Below are 15,664 nucleotides of genomic sequence, written 5' to 3' on the forward strand. Positions count from 1 at the left end.
TCTAAGATATTCAAGTGAAAAAATGATGAATCACAAACTCAGGAAAAGGAAACCTGAAGCTGGGGGGAGGGCATGAGGGGTCACCATTCACCCAGGGTGAGACAGCCCTCGGCTGCTCCCTAAGCCCCCAGGGAAGGCAAGTCAGCTGCTCAGTGAGTTAGGAACTGTATGTCCTGATAAGAGAAGAGAATGGAAACAGAATCCCTGAGCCAACATTTAATTATTCCCATCAATAGAGCAAGAGAGGCCCTCAAACAGGGTCAAGCCCAGAAGAATCTAGTACACTTCCCTCCCCAAGAAGGACTTCTTTCTGTGCTCTAGTGAGGGATCACAGCCTTGCCAGGAACAGAAGATCACAGGGAACCTTGTCCAGCATTTTGGTACACAGACACGGGATAAGACTCTGGAGTCAGAACAATGTGGGGACAAATGACAGTTGCTCCACCTAAGTGTACACGGGCTGGCTGTCCACCCTGTCTGAAAAGTAAATAAGACAAGTGTCTTAGTGTCAGGTACCTGGCATAATGTAGGGCATACAGATGGCATGAGTTAAATGTTAGTTCCCTTCAGCTCCACCTGAGAGCAGGCCTTTTCATTCCCATCCAGTTGTCAATGATATAGTTTTTCCATTAATACTACTCAGAAGACCCAGTTAGTTATACGCTCTGAGATAGCACAAAAAATGTCAATTTCCTCTTCCACCTGCCAAATGTTGCATGTTTCCCCTGGAGCTGGGTTTGGGGAACCATGAACTAAATTCCATCCTCATGATAAAATCTGACAGACTTAAAGCAGAAGGGGGGCGGATATAACTGCTTTTCTGTAAATACAGCTCAGGGTTCCCAAAGTATCAACTCCACCTGATTGTCAATGGCAATTGAAATTCTACCATTAGAGATCTACTTCTTCAGTTTAACATTCTTCTTTTAAATATCAAATTCTCCCATGAGGAAAGCCCATTGAGCTATTACCAGTCAATCATAAGTTACAAAACGTACATTAATTTATTAGCTGCCTGAGAGAGCAAGAATTCTGATGCTTTGGAGAGGAGGAAGGGGTCATTTTGGAGCTGGATCACTGATCCTATTTGAGGAGACTGAAGTGAGCTAGAAACCAGAGGGCAAAGGGACCTAAAAGAGCAAGCTCACAGCTTCACCAGGATCTACCTTGATCACTGAATGAGAGGGGTCATAAAAGAGATAACCTGCTGGCTGGAAGTACCAGGTGACAATGTGGGACCCTGAGGGTATAAAATGAGAGTCAGCAAGACAGTACCTCCCTGCACTTCCCAGTAGCAGAAAGGCAGCAAAGCACCATAGAAAAGCCATCTCCACTGCCCACAGAACCAAAATAAAAGGGATCACGGGACACCAGGAGAGAATGAGGTTGGAGCCAGGAAGCAGTCCCAGATAATGCAAAAATTCTCAGCTATGCTTTCCTTGCCCCCACTACTCTCCTGAAACTGTTCCTTCAGAGATGACCCCTGATGTCCTAACATTCAAACCCCAGGGTTCTACCTACCTACCTCCTCAGCAGATTAAAAGCCAATGCCCACACCTTCCTTGAAACCCCTGTGTGAGGGAATCCCAGGCACCTTGGTGTGACCACTCTCACTTTCCTTCTCACTGAGACCCAGGCTCTGCCTTGCTCCTCTCTGCACTCACCCCCGTGTTCCTAAAAGGCAGAGGAGCCATAGCCCGGCAGTTCTCAGCAAAGCAGGAAAGAGTCACTCCAAAGAGTCTCTACCATACAGAGCCTAGCATATGGCTGGTACATAATAAATTACAGATGTAATAGAGACAATTATGCATTTCAAATGCTGGCCAAATTATGGGTCAGAAGGATCCCATCATAGGAAGCCACAGAAGGTACAGCTCTTGGTTGTATTTCTGAGGAAGCTCCACTTATTCAACATTGACACCTGGACTTAGACACACAAACACTTATTCAGCATATTTTCTCCAAAGAACAACCTAAAAGGGTGCTATCAACCTCATGGCCCTTTGCCTCCTCAGTATTCTGGTCTCCTATATCTAAGGAGGCGTTCTTACAGAGGACTGCATCATCACAGGAAAAGGTCCCATGGATGGAATCTGAGAGGAGAGAGCTTCTCTGATACACAGGGACTCTCCTCGTCAGAGCCAGCTTCCCCAGACCCTCCTACTGCAGGCCCTCTAGCATCCTCCCTGACCCTGGCCTTACCCGAGATGCACCAACTATTTCTGCAATGAACTATTTCTGCCATCCCACATCTGATTATATGTACCATGACACAAACATCAGAGAACAACATCAGAGAACACCACACTCCTAAACTTTGGGCCTCATCACCCCACTGTCTTCCCTTTCCTTCCAGCAGAAATGCCATGGCAACGATGCCATGCTCTCCCCCACCAAGTGGGAGCTCTCTAAGGACCAAAGCAATGGTGAAAAGCCACACATTGGACCTTGATTCTTCCTCCCTCTGTACCTACCACTTCCCTTCAGCACCCAGCAGGACACTCTGCCCATGAGGGCACCCCTGTTCATGCCAGTGACTGAATGATGCATAGAACTAAGAGGCCCCAGGGGCATCACCGAAGGGAGAGATGTAACTACAGGGGAAAAGGTGGAAGGAGAGATGGCAGACAGGGAGGAAATGGAGGATACCTCTGTGACCTCAGCAGTTTCTGACATATGCTATCTTAGCCACCCTTTATATCTTTGGCCCTGGCCCTGATCACTGAGATTCACCCTTTCATCTGCTCCTCCATCTCTGCCCATTGAGTGTGAAACACTGAGATTTGTCAGATATTCTGAGCACCAGAACCCATGCAAGAAAGTTGCCAAGGCAACAGAACACTCCTCTCTGGTATAAATACTCACGGGTGATACCCCTGGTGTAGTAGAGCACAAACACCTCCCCCTCCTCCTTTAGTCAGATCTGGCAGACTTCAAAGTTAGGGGAGCCATGACTGGTTTTAGCAGGGGGAGTGGCACAAGGAGGTTCCTCCAGACCAGCTAAGTCACTGTCTAATGGACAATCCAGCAGGGAGAGAGGACATTGCAGTTCTGATTAAATGTTTAGCTCTCACTGGGCCCAGGGGTGGGCATGGAGGCCCAGGGAAGGCTGGAAGGGTGGAAGCAGCATGAACTTTGGTTGGGGGAGGACACTCTTGAAGCCACAGTACCAGGACAGGCCCTGCAAACCCTGAGATGCCAGCCTGCTGGGGCCACTAAGAGATGTTGGAAACGTATGCTCTGCCTGGGGCTGCTCTGACCTCCCCTCTCTTCTTTTTCCTTCTTTTTTCCCCCTACATCTTAATGTTTATGCTTCTTTCAGATGTCTAGTGGTTGGCCCAAGGTCTGAGGGTACCTGTGTGCACACAAACACATCACAGACACCCAGGAAAAGAGTTTGTTTCCACACATGGGCATTCAGGTCACAACAGGGCAAATTACCTCTGGGCCTGTGTAGGGCAATTCTTACTCCGAAAGCAGACACAGGTGGACTGGGACAGAAATAGGCGAGACAGCAGGCACAGGCACTCTGGTTACTTTTCCTGAACCAGAATCAGTTAAGACCACACACTAGGGCCAGCAGAAGAGGGCTCACCACACGAAAAGATACATGTTTGCTGATGTTTTCATAGTTTCTTTCATATACACAGATGGAGGCTTGGTCACCCTTGTCCCCATTGCTCACAGACCACAGCCCAAGCAAAGGGAGAGAGGACCGGGAGCACAAAGCAGGATCCAGAAAGGTGATCTACTGTTGCCCAAACTTTCATGACCGACTCTGACTTCAGGCATAAACTCTACTAAGTTCACGCTTCCCAGGGTCACTAACAGCCATAGCCAACACCCTTTAGAGTCCAGAGGAAAAGAAAGAAAAGGCAAATGCCCCTGCCCAGCTTGGCAGTGCCATTCTCCTCAGGCAGAGGCCACTGAAGGGCTGGTGATGGGCAGGGCTTGATTCAATGTCTTCTGTTGGGGTCAAAGGCCAGGCTGGTCAGGCCCTGGGAGCTGCCAGAGCATGTTTGAGAATCAGCAGAGTAATGCTGCATTTAGAAAGACAGAGGCTGAGCCACTGAGACTGAGAAAGCCCAAGGGCTTATCTTCTTTGGGAAGACAAGACTCCTCCATTCCTGGAGAAGTGTCTATGCCTCTCACACCATGAACACCACCTCTCCCAACAATAAGTGAAGCACATCTGGGCGGAGAAAGGAAGGATGGCCTTGGTGCAGCCAGCAGTGGAGGGTCCTCACTCAATGAGCTCCAGAGTAGGCAGGAAATATGCAAAGTGGCTATCTGGCCCATAGCCATGCTACCAGCGCTCAATGATCACCTCAATGCCCATGATGAGGTTCTCAGGGTTGAAGGAGATCTCAGTGTCCTTGGCTGCCTGGTAGTCATATAGGGTCTGAGCACAGAGCCTTTTTCCATTCAGCCCCATGGTCCACACCCTCAGAGCCACCATCTTAGTGCTGCAGCATTGGGGCCTCTTCCATCTGTACCAGACACAGCAGAGTGCTAAGTACTGATTCCTAATGGAGATCCACCCTGGGCCTTGATGAGGCTTGGGTCAGCCCTTTGCCGAGGTGGGTCTCTGGTTGGGTGAGCTGCTTCTACAGGAAGGGACTCCTCAGTTCACCTGGCTGGGGGCTGGAGACAGACGTGGTGGACATGGTCTTTTCCTTCTGCTTGAAAATCCTCCATGCATGTGCTGGCTGCTTACACACAGGCTCCTGTTCCTCTCTATTCCTTGAAACTACTTCCTGCTGCTCACACTTCCCCTGGGGTCCAGCCTTACCGCCTTGTTCCTCCCGATAGCACTGCTCCTGGAGGGAGGCCTCACACAGCTCCTGCTCCCGGTGCTCCTGCTCCAGTGGCTGCCACCTCTGCTCTTCCCGCCACTTCTCCAGCCTGTGAGTCTCCTCCTCCTCCTCCTCCTCCTCCTCCTCCTCCTCCTCCTCCTCCTCCTCCTCTTCCTTCACCTCTTGTTCCTCCTCTTCCTCCTCTGCTTTGGCCCAGAAGCTGTCTTTGCTGGCTCAGATATAAGACATGGTATTGATCTTCTGGTACACAGAACCCACAGGGGCCTGGGAGCCCATGTCCTGGAAATGGCAACTCTCCCCATGGAAGGCGCAGTTGGCACCTGAGGCCCTGGTTATCTTGTGTATTATGCACTCAGGCTCCATGTCCTCCTTGGCCCTCACATTGACTGTCACATGGGCCCCCTTCAGAAAGCTGGCCACAGTGTTGACATGGTTGGCGCATGCTCCTGCACATCATTCACACCCTCACCTGTTCAGTTGATGAGGACAAATTTGGGCAAGCCAGAGTTGGGGTCCTTCACCCTGCAGAAGGCATATATCACCTTCCCACTGTTGAGCTCCTCCACCATCTCCTCCAGGTCCCCCTCGCCAGTGCCAGCCACATGGATGTCATTGCTGTTACCCTCATAGGTAAAGACAGCCCAGTGAGTCAGGAACTTCTTGGTGACCACTCACATGTAGGCCTCCTGCATCACCAGCCTGCTCTGGCTCAGGTTTGTAGCCATGGCCAGCCCCATGGTCCCCACATCACCGCCATTCTGACCTCTCTTATTTTCCATACTTCTTCCCAGACCCACTAAAATACAAATTGCACAAGAAACAATGCTAGAATCAAGCGTCCATGTCCCAGTGCTGTTCCAGGAAGACTGTGCCCTTCACCCCTGCCCTAAGCTAACAGCATTCCATTCACATGTCCATCTCATCCATCCCCTGCATCCAACCCACACCCAGAGCATCATATTTTTTCCCATTCCCTTCCCTAGATCCCAGTCCTCCCAACTGTAAAAAGTAGTAGAGGGGAGCTTTCCTGTCCTCCCTCCAAATCCAAAATTTCTGGAAAACCAAAAAGATGAAATTTTGTGTGTGAGGACTCCTGGAGAAACTCTTCTAAGAAGTAGTCAGTACCAGCAGCCCTACTGTCAAAGTTAGGGGGCCCCAGGAGGGTCCCCAAGTGTCCCAGTTCTCATGCTTTGAGGGCGGAATAGAACAACAATCCAGAACAAGGATCTTACATTCATTTCCCCTTACCATCCACATCCTCACCATCACTCCCCACAAATCTCCATTATACCTAGCCTAAGCTACTCATACATTAGGAGCCACATCCCAACATCACTCTGTCCATTATCACTGCCCATCTCACACTCACTCAGCCTGCAGGACCAGTGGACTCAGCCTTCCCAAAGCTTTCCACAGGCGCACAGCCCAAAGGACTCCTCCCCCAATTCTTGAAGACCCATCTGCACCAATTATGTGACATATCATACTCCGCATTTTATTATTTATTTTTTGGAGGCCCCACACAGCATTTAGAACAATGTTGTACACCTAGCAAGCACTAAATGAAGATTTGTTTTAGGGTGGATTTTTAAAAATCATTCATTGTTCAACAAAACCTGGTAACATAAGTCTCCAGGTGTCCAAGACATCCCTCCAGAAGGAGAAGGGAACTCCCCACATCTTCTGCTGCATTTGCCGACATACCTCTCCTCCCCCTCTTCTAAACACCATATTCCTGCTCTGGCCTGAAACATCCTTTCCAGTTCCAGTTACCCAGACTGTCACAGCTGCTCTACCCCAACAAACCTTTCCCCTACTCAGGATGGCTCAGGACCCCACTCCTCAACCTCTGACATCACTAAACCATCTTCTGAATTTCCTGTGGAGCACAAACAAGGTGGAATTTGTTAAAGCAGATTCAACAAGCCCTGTATAACAAACACTCTGGGATGTGCACATCCGTGACCATCTTTTGTCAGGTCACACCTTGCATCAGCAACCTGTGTCCCGGCTTAGGACTCTAGGACCTCTTAGTTGCCTCGAACCTCCACTCAGAATTTCTGAACATGCAACAGCCACTAGGCTTTCTGGCAAGAAACTGGTATTGTCTCTCCCTGTGAGGAGACTCTAAAGACTGCTGCATTCTACCCTCCTCTCAGAGGTAAAGCAGACACCAGGGCCACCTCATTTGTCCTTCCAGGTTCCCTGACGGTAGGCCTAGAATCATAGTAAGAGGGCAGGCTTTGCTACCAATCAAGCCAGGGTTCAAATCCTTGGACAACTTGGTGTGCACCCAGTTCAATCAGCATCCACTGAGTGCATACACTTGTTCCAAGGGATCAGGGGCTCTTACAGAATTAGTCCTTATACCACCACTATCAGCAGCAGCAGCAGCAGCAGCAGTGCCTGGAAACTTGTTAGAAACGCACATTCTTGGCTCAACCTCAGACCTGCTGAATCAGAAACTCTGAGAATGGGGCCAGCAACTTGTGTTTTAACAAACTCTCCAACTCATTCTGCAACACACTCAAATTTGATTTAGATCCTGGGGATACACAAAAATGAAAAATCTATGATCTAGACCAGCAGTTCTCATCCCTGGCTGCACATGAAAATCACCTGGAGAGCTTTTAAAATAATACCAAAGCCTGGCCCCACCCTAAACCAATTCCATTAGAATCACTGTGAGTGGAAAAATAATCATAATGCAACATGCAGAACATGAAGACTGAACAAGAGTGCAATGAGAAGGGAGAAGGCAGTGAGGAGATCATAGGAAGAGGCTTCACTATATGTAGCTCTGTTTCCTCATCTGTACTTGGGGATCATAATGTCCATCTTACCTGAGATGATGTATATAAATGCCTGGTACACAGTAGATGATCCATCTGCATCAGCCCTACCCCCTACCCCAGAATAGACCCCTTGCTGACTCTGAGCTCAGCAACTGGATAGATGTATTTAGAATGTCCCCAACATCAGTTCACCATCGAGGACCCCACCCACGAAAGAAAAACCTGGTTGTTGACAGCTTTGGGCGAGAGTTCTCTCCAGCAGCCATCTCAACTTCCCCCATGTCTTCGGTCACTGTTTTGAAAAACAGCCTGAGTCACTGGGAACCAGACTGTCTGGTCATAGCCCAGACCCCGGCTCTAACAGCCCCAACTCTTTCAAAGAACAGCTCTTTAAGACAGCTTGACAAAGGCCACTTGAATTACGTAAGGAACACATTGACCTATTCCCACTTCTCTCAAGCTTTTTTTGCCTGTGGTTCTATGCAGGTCCACTGGCTTGGGGTGAGCTTTGTCCACATCAGGTGGTCCTCTCTGACACAGATCCTCTCATTCAGTCTCCCTCCCCAGCAACATCTGAATTCGGATTTATAGGGGACTTGACAGTAGCCCCAAATTAGTCCACTCCTCCCTCCCCACAAGGCACAGGAGTGTGTCTGCAGTCACAGAGAGTGCCCTGGCCTCGTATGATGCTGCAGACCCATAAGCAACCCCCGACCCAAACTGAACAGAAAAATGGGGACTTCCTTGTAGTTGCCCCCCTGGGCTCTATGCTTATCCCAGTAGATGCTGAAAACATTTTTGGTCTCTTCTTGAGTGTAACCTTCACTGTCATTTTTAAATAAACAATAAGTAAATTGCATCATTACTTCACAGGCAAACCTTGCTTTTTTTTTTTTTTTTTTAATACTAAAACCACTATCACTCAGCTTGCCCAGATTTGGTTTCCTATTCCTCTAGATTTCCCCAAATGAAGCTGGGCTGTTTCCAAAAATCAAAGTAACATTCAAAAACAAGGTTTTGTCACTGTTATGGATAATTTAGAAAAAAATAAATCTGCACCACCACATTGCAAAACAGTTCCCAGAATGCAGAACCCAAGGGATTTGGTCATAGGTGGAATCAGTGGCCTTAGTCCCCACTGGGGGCCTGCTTTGAAGTGAGTACCGCTTCAGCTGGGAGTGGGCAGGAAGTGTCAGTATGCCATCATCTAGGAGGGGTTTCAGAAAGCAAACTCTCACACCAAATAAGGGAGTGGCAGAGGCAACACAGAGAAAAGAAGGCACAAAACTTCAGAGAAAAGGGCTTAGATACCCCAAGAGCAGGAATCAGGACTATTCTCCAAAGAGGGGGGTGCTGCCAGGGAAAAAACAGTGTCTTCAGAGGCCAAGGCCTGGCCTAGTTTCCTGCCCCTGACCCACAGAACCCCCACAGAAGAATCTGGAACATGAGACAGGAAGAAAAATCCCTGCAGAAACAGTCATGAAGGAACAGGAAAAATAAAGGTGCCATGCAGCTTTTCTCCAGTTCCCTGAGCAATAATACTAGGGCCTGATTCCTTCCCAGACACTGCCAAGTCACCCTCTCCTGGCCCCATCACCCCTCCTCTTCCTTCCCCAGGTCCTGCCACGTGCAGAATAAGACCTCTGCCCAGCCTGGCCTGGGGAGAATGACAGATTTTCTCCTTGGCTCTGCATTTTCATTCAGCCTTAAAAAGCTCAGGCTGGGCAAGAAGCCCATAAGCATGTCGTGCTACACCTCAGTGCTCACCTCCCCAGCGCTGGCAGGTCTCTCCTCCCTGGCTTCATCTTCCTCACACCAGTACTGTCACTGGCTCAGGTGCCAGACCCCAGGCCCTGGAAGCACTGACGGAGCTGCCCTCACGATCCTTAGGAAAACGTGGCCATACCCAGAACATTACCAATGCTCAGCTTTGCTCATCAAGGCATGCCAGGCTAGGAATCCAATGGAGCAGAGGGAAGCAGGAGGGACAGGGACAGAGTGGTGTCATTCAGCAGCACTTAGTCACCTGCACTAATGGTAGAAAGATACTGGGTGATCAAAATGATGGATAATCAATAATCCAGAATAATTGGTAGGAGACAACATGATTGTTCACAGCTGAGTTATGAAAGATCTATTTGTTCAAAAATGAATCTGCCTTTCCTGAACACAAAGACTAGGATAGACAGAAAACAGCCACGTGAAAAGAGAAAGTCAGTTCAGGATTTAAAGTTGACCATATAATACATGTACAGAAATAACTGAGAGTTAGCTGTATGAGGAAGACACACAGGAAGTTAAAGCTCTAGAACCTAAGACATCTAGTGCCCCATTTTATATATAAGAAAACTAAGGCCCAGGGAATTGAAGGGACTGCCTCTATCACACAGACATTTGGTAGAATAGCCAGAACTAGACTGGATTGTCTGAGTAGAGCACTGTTCACCTAGCTACATTGGTCCAAAGCCTTCACTGTGAAAAGAACATCATCCTGAACCCCTGATGCTGACCAGTGTGTCGCCTGGAGGACCCCCAGGCCTCATGGCAATAGCTGCTTCTGTAATCACCGCATTTCCCTACACACAAGTCACCCTCGTGTGCAACTGACTGCCTTGGGCTGAGTACCAAAATGATTCATAAATCACTGCCCAATTGTCTGAAGTCACAACATGGTCTTTAATGGCAGCATTTCATATGATTAAAATCAGTAGCTGCTATCAACTTCATCAAGTTCAAGTATAATAATCATCTTGGTATTTGGGTGACGCTTTTGATTTTTGATTTTTCCTAAAACTCTTTAACATGTTGTACCTAACATGATTTCACCAAACTCTGTGGGTTATAGGTGAAGGAGGCATTGAGATGCCTCTTTCATAGACTTCCCTGGTGATCCTACCCATAAGTAAACAGCTGGCAGGAGGGGTAGAGAGACTATAGCAGAAGCCTCCTGACTCCCAGACCTGAACTCTTTCCAGAGCAAGTTGAGAACAGGAGTAAGAAGCTAAACTTCACCAGAAGCTTCAGAGGCAAGAGCCATAAGGACACTGATAACCTGCCAATAAAGATACAGAGGTCTGGGGCAAACTACTCAGTGTCATACTTTAGTAACAGCTCCTTTTTCTTTCTCCCTTTTCTTTTTCTTTTATTAAAGTATAACTTGAACACAGCAAAGTGTACAAATCTTAAGAGCTGGGTAAATCTTTGCATATGTATGCACTGATGTCACCACCATCCAGACAATAATTTACAACATTTACAACTACCTAAATGTTCCCTCACTCCCCCTTCCAATCAAGACTAATCTTTATCTGACCTCTACCCCACACAAGAGGTTTGCTTGTTCTTAAACTTAATATAAATGAGTAGAGTATGTATACTTTTATATCTGGCTTGTTTTATATCTGGCTGAACATTCTGTTTGTAAGATTCCTTCATGCTGTTAGTATGCCAATAGAGTGTTCTTTCTGGTTGCTGTATAACATTCTGTTGCATCAATACACAACAATGTATTTAGCCATTCTACTGCATATAGAAACATTATGGTTGTTTACAGTTTGGGGCTGTTATGAATAAAGCTGATAATGAATATTCTTGTACATATTATAATGAAGAGAAACCCTCATACCTGTTGAGCATATCCAGGCACAGAATTGTAGGGTCATGGGGAGATACATAATAGATACCACCTAAATTTTTTCCCAGTTACTGCACCATTATATACTCTACCAGCAAAGAGAGTTCCAGGAGCTCCACATCCTCACCAACACTTGGTATTATCGGTAAAGACTTTTCTTTAAAGTCTCACTGGGAAACCAGGTATCCCAGGTAGATTTCCTGACTTTACTCTTCAAGCAGTTTTTTTGAATATTCAAACAATTTTACTTCTTGAACAGAGTAAACCACCTAACCCTTGCCAGACCATATTGAAATGTACAGAGAGATGTCTGCCCCCATATTAAATATCTAGGAATTTCACTGTCTCCTCCTTCCTGGGTAGACATCACTAACATACCAGCAAGTCATAGCACCTCCCTTTAGTTTCTGTTCTAAGAAATATTGAAGATGGCTCAATCAGGAACTTCAACTTACACAGTCATAAGTCAATAAGTTCTGGTCTCAATGTGCATGGGCTTCTTTGCTGCTATAAGGTTATTTCTATCTTCTGAATGGTGAAAGTTGCCCCATAAATAAATGAGTTATTATTCATTTCATTCGTTTTATGTAGCTTGGCAAATGTTACTCAAACAATCAACACATACTTACAAAGCACATATTTTATGTCACTGAGCTAGACATTCTGGAAGTCACAAAGAAAACCAACAAGGCTTCCTTTGATGGGGCAGGGCTCTAGAGTAAATCACATGGAATGGTGTCACCTGCCTTCTTCCCCTCACTTTATGCAGCCAATCTCTTTCACAGATAAATGAGGTTAAAACAAACATCAGTAATGGCCTTGGCCCTGCAGGGGAAAACAAGTCTTAAGGGAACGTAAATGAAGAGGGAAATAGTCCTGCCCATAGGGCCATGGTGATAGAGTAAATGGGTGATTGAAGGTGATGACTGCAATGTCTACTTTTCTCTTGGGACTAGGTCAAGTTATACCTTATCCCTTCCTCCCCTGACCTCAGCCCACCACCACTTTCCGAGAAGGAAGGCTACTCCAGCTTTCCTTCTGCTGCTTCTCCAGCTACTTTCTCTTGATGCCATTACCCAAATGATTGAAGCAGAGCATGCTACCCATGCCACACTTTACCACCAGGTATAGTGGCCAAGACAAGACATATTCCCTAACAGTACAGAATATGCCAAACTTAAAGAACGTATCTGTGGTGATCACTAAATCTAAGAAGGAGTAGCTATGGACTGGCATGTGCAGGCAGAGTGGATGAGTTTTCAGCTGGTCCTTAGAGCAGGTAAGACTTCAGGCAGAACAGTGGAACAGTGATGGAGAGTGTTTTGACCTCTAAGAGAACAAAGGACATGAGCAGGAAGAAACACGGGACCTTTAGAGTCTATAAACAGGGCCAGCCTATCTAAGTGGCTTTCCACACCACTATGATGCTGGGACATGATTCAGCTATTGCTCCTGAGTATGGCTTGACTCTCTCACTCAAACAAAAGCTGAGTTCATTTCACCACAGGCTTCTGTCCTCAATAGTGTCTGACAACTAAATAACCTTTGTAAGAAACACATCTTTTTCAGAGACAAATATCTTTTCAAAAAAATCTATTTTCTTAAATGTTTATGTCTTTATTTTAATAGGGAGAGAGAGAGGGAGAGAGAGAGGGAGAGAGAGCAGGGGAGGGGCAGAGAGAAAGGGAGACAGAGAATCCCAAGCAGGCTCCACACTGTCAGCACAGAGCCTGATGCAGGGCTCAAACTCACCATCTATGAGATCATGACTTGAGCTGAAATCAAGAGTCAGACGCTTAACAGACTGAGCCACCCAGGCACCCCCAAGACAAACATCTTTTAACATACAAAAAGTAGGGGCACCTGGGTGGCTCTAGTCAGTTAAGCTCCGACTTTGGCTCAGGTCATGATCTCACAGTTTTTGAGTTTGAACCCCGCATCAGGCTCTGTGCTGACAGCTCAGAGCCTGGAGCCTGTTTCGGATTCTGTGCCTCCCTCTCTCTCTGCTCTTCTCCCGCTCATGCTCTGTTTCTGTCTCCTTCAAAAATAAATAAACATTTTTTTAAAAAATTTAAAAAAAAACATAAAGTAACTAGTGGAAAGAGGGGCAAGGAGTAGTCATCAGTTAAACAAATGTAACATTAGTTGAAAGCATGTATGTGTCAACATTCCAGTCTTGTGGTTTTCTCTTTTCATTAATTGATTTTATTCCACTGATCATTTTGACTATAGGTCAATAATGAAAAACTTGACAAAAGTCAGAATGAGACACATCAATAAGCACTTCTTGATGGCATGGAGTTGGCCTTAGTCATTGCTGTTTTCCTAGCACTTACCATAGACCTGCACATACAGAAAAATACTTAAATATTAATGGACGGAATACATGAGTGATGAAAAGAATTGAGTAATTTAAAACACTGTATACATCAAAGGCATAAATTCTTTTTTAAAGTTTTTATTTAAATTCCAGTTAGTTAACATACAGTGTAATATTAGTTTCAGGGGTACAATATAGTGACTCAACACTTCCATACAACACTCAGCGCTCATCACAAGTGCATTCGTTAATCCCCATCACCTATTTAACCCATCCTCCTACTCACCTCCTCTCTGGTAACCATCAGTTTATTCTCTATAGTTAGCAGTCTGTTTCTTGGGTTGCCTCTCTCTCTTTTTCTTCCCCTTTGCTTGTTTATTTTGTTTCTTAAATTCCACATATTAGTGAAATCATATGGTATTTGTCTTTCTCTGACTGACTTATTTCAACTTAGCATAATACTCTCTAGCTCCATCCATGTCATTGCAAATGGCAAGATTTCATCCTTTTGATGAGTGAGTAATATTCCATTGTGTATATATACCACATCTTCTTTATCTGTTTATCAGTCAGTAGATACTTGGACTGTTTCCATAGTTTGGCTATTGTAGATAATGCTGCTATAAATATCAGGGTGCATGTGTCCCTTTGAACTAGTATTTTTGTATCCTTTGGGTAAATACCTAGTAATGCAATTGCTGGACCATAGGGTAGTTCTATTTTTAACTTTTTGAGGAAACACCATCCTGTTTTCCAGAGTAGCTGCACCAGTTTGCATTCCCACCAATAGTGCATGAGCGTTCCCCTTTCTCCACATCCTCACCCAAAAGCATAAATTCTTTAGGGACACAAAATAATGTAGAATAAGAATAATAAGTGAAGAATAAGAGAAAGAAAACAAAATTAAGGACACAAGGATGAATCAAAAACTATAAAGCATCGTCAAATAGACTGTGTGGTAATAATAACTGCTGTCCTCAATTACCTGAATGACTTCAAGTAAAAATGAAATTACATAGCTCTGTATTACTCTAGAGGGCTGAACTAAGATCAACATGCCTAAATTAGACAAAGTCAGATTTCAATTACATAAAATAATTTACTAACAATTAGATCTGTCCAATAATAAAATGAGTCATCTTGTGGAGTCATGAGCACCTTGTCACAGAAGATATGGATCATCATCAGTCAGAGATTGTACAAAGGTAATTTCTGCTTCAAGTGGAAGTTAGACTCAATGGACTCTAAGATCTCATCAATAACTAAGACTCTATTAGTCTAGAACTTATGATCACAAGTAAATACAGTCAAGCGAAGTAGACTTCCTGGAAGATGAAATTAGGAAGGAGGTGACACAGAATGGCAAGTTAGTCTAATTACTACAATGAATATTGGAGTGTAAGACCCAAAAACCTCACTAAGGGGAAGAGGATATGAAAAATCACCCAGAATAATTGTGTCAGGAATGCTTTAGGATCCATGCATATTATTCTCAGAACCATCTGTTTAGAGTAAATTGAGACCTTCCTATATTGGCAAATAATCCTAAACTAGATCAAACTGCAATGTGAAAATCTTACCAGATATTTAACAAGCTGATGCAATGTGGAGAGGCCATAGAGTTTGAAATTAAAGGAAGCCAACAACAAGGCAAGTCTATCCCACAAATCTGTAACCAATTTGAAACTTGTGAATGATGGTCTCTGAGCTGCTGCCATAAAAGCACCCATCCTGGCAACCTTGGACTTTGTCATTATCGAACCAGGGGTCATTATTTTATGAATCCTATATTGTAGCTAAGCCAGATAGACAACAGCACCTTCTTTCATTCTGCTTGGATAATGGCCAAATACAAGTCACTTTACTATGACTTAAAGAGTATTGTGCCCATCTGTTCACAATCGATGGGAATAATTGAGGGGTGAAATGTACCAGGCGCTCTTGGACAATCCTGTGGAAGTGGGTCAGGGGCGTTCTTGGCCATTTGCCATGTGACAACACTTCCTTCATCTGTGAACATATGGACTTGATGAAACTGTCACTTGGAGAGCATGGTACAGCAGGGCCTGGGCCATTCCATTTCCATGAGTAACTTTCC

At 45.5% G+C, this 15,664-nt stretch overlaps 1 protein-coding gene and 1 pseudogene across 23 annotated transcripts in view; both read right to left on the reverse strand.

Moving 5' to 3' along the window:
* The window catches only part of KALRN (kalirin RhoGEF kinase), a 672,273-nt gene that overhangs the window by 565,813 nt on the left and 90,796 nt on the right, over positions 1–15,664 (reverse strand). The window lies entirely within an intron of this gene.
* Positions 808–12,728, reverse strand: LOC131512430 (drebrin-like protein; annotated as a pseudogene).

The sequence above is a fragment of the Neofelis nebulosa genome, chromosome 5, assembly GCF_028018385.1.
Source record: "Neofelis nebulosa isolate mNeoNeb1 chromosome 5, mNeoNeb1.pri, whole genome shotgun sequence".
Taxonomy (NCBI): Eukaryota; Metazoa; Chordata; class Mammalia; order Carnivora; family Felidae; genus Neofelis; species Neofelis nebulosa.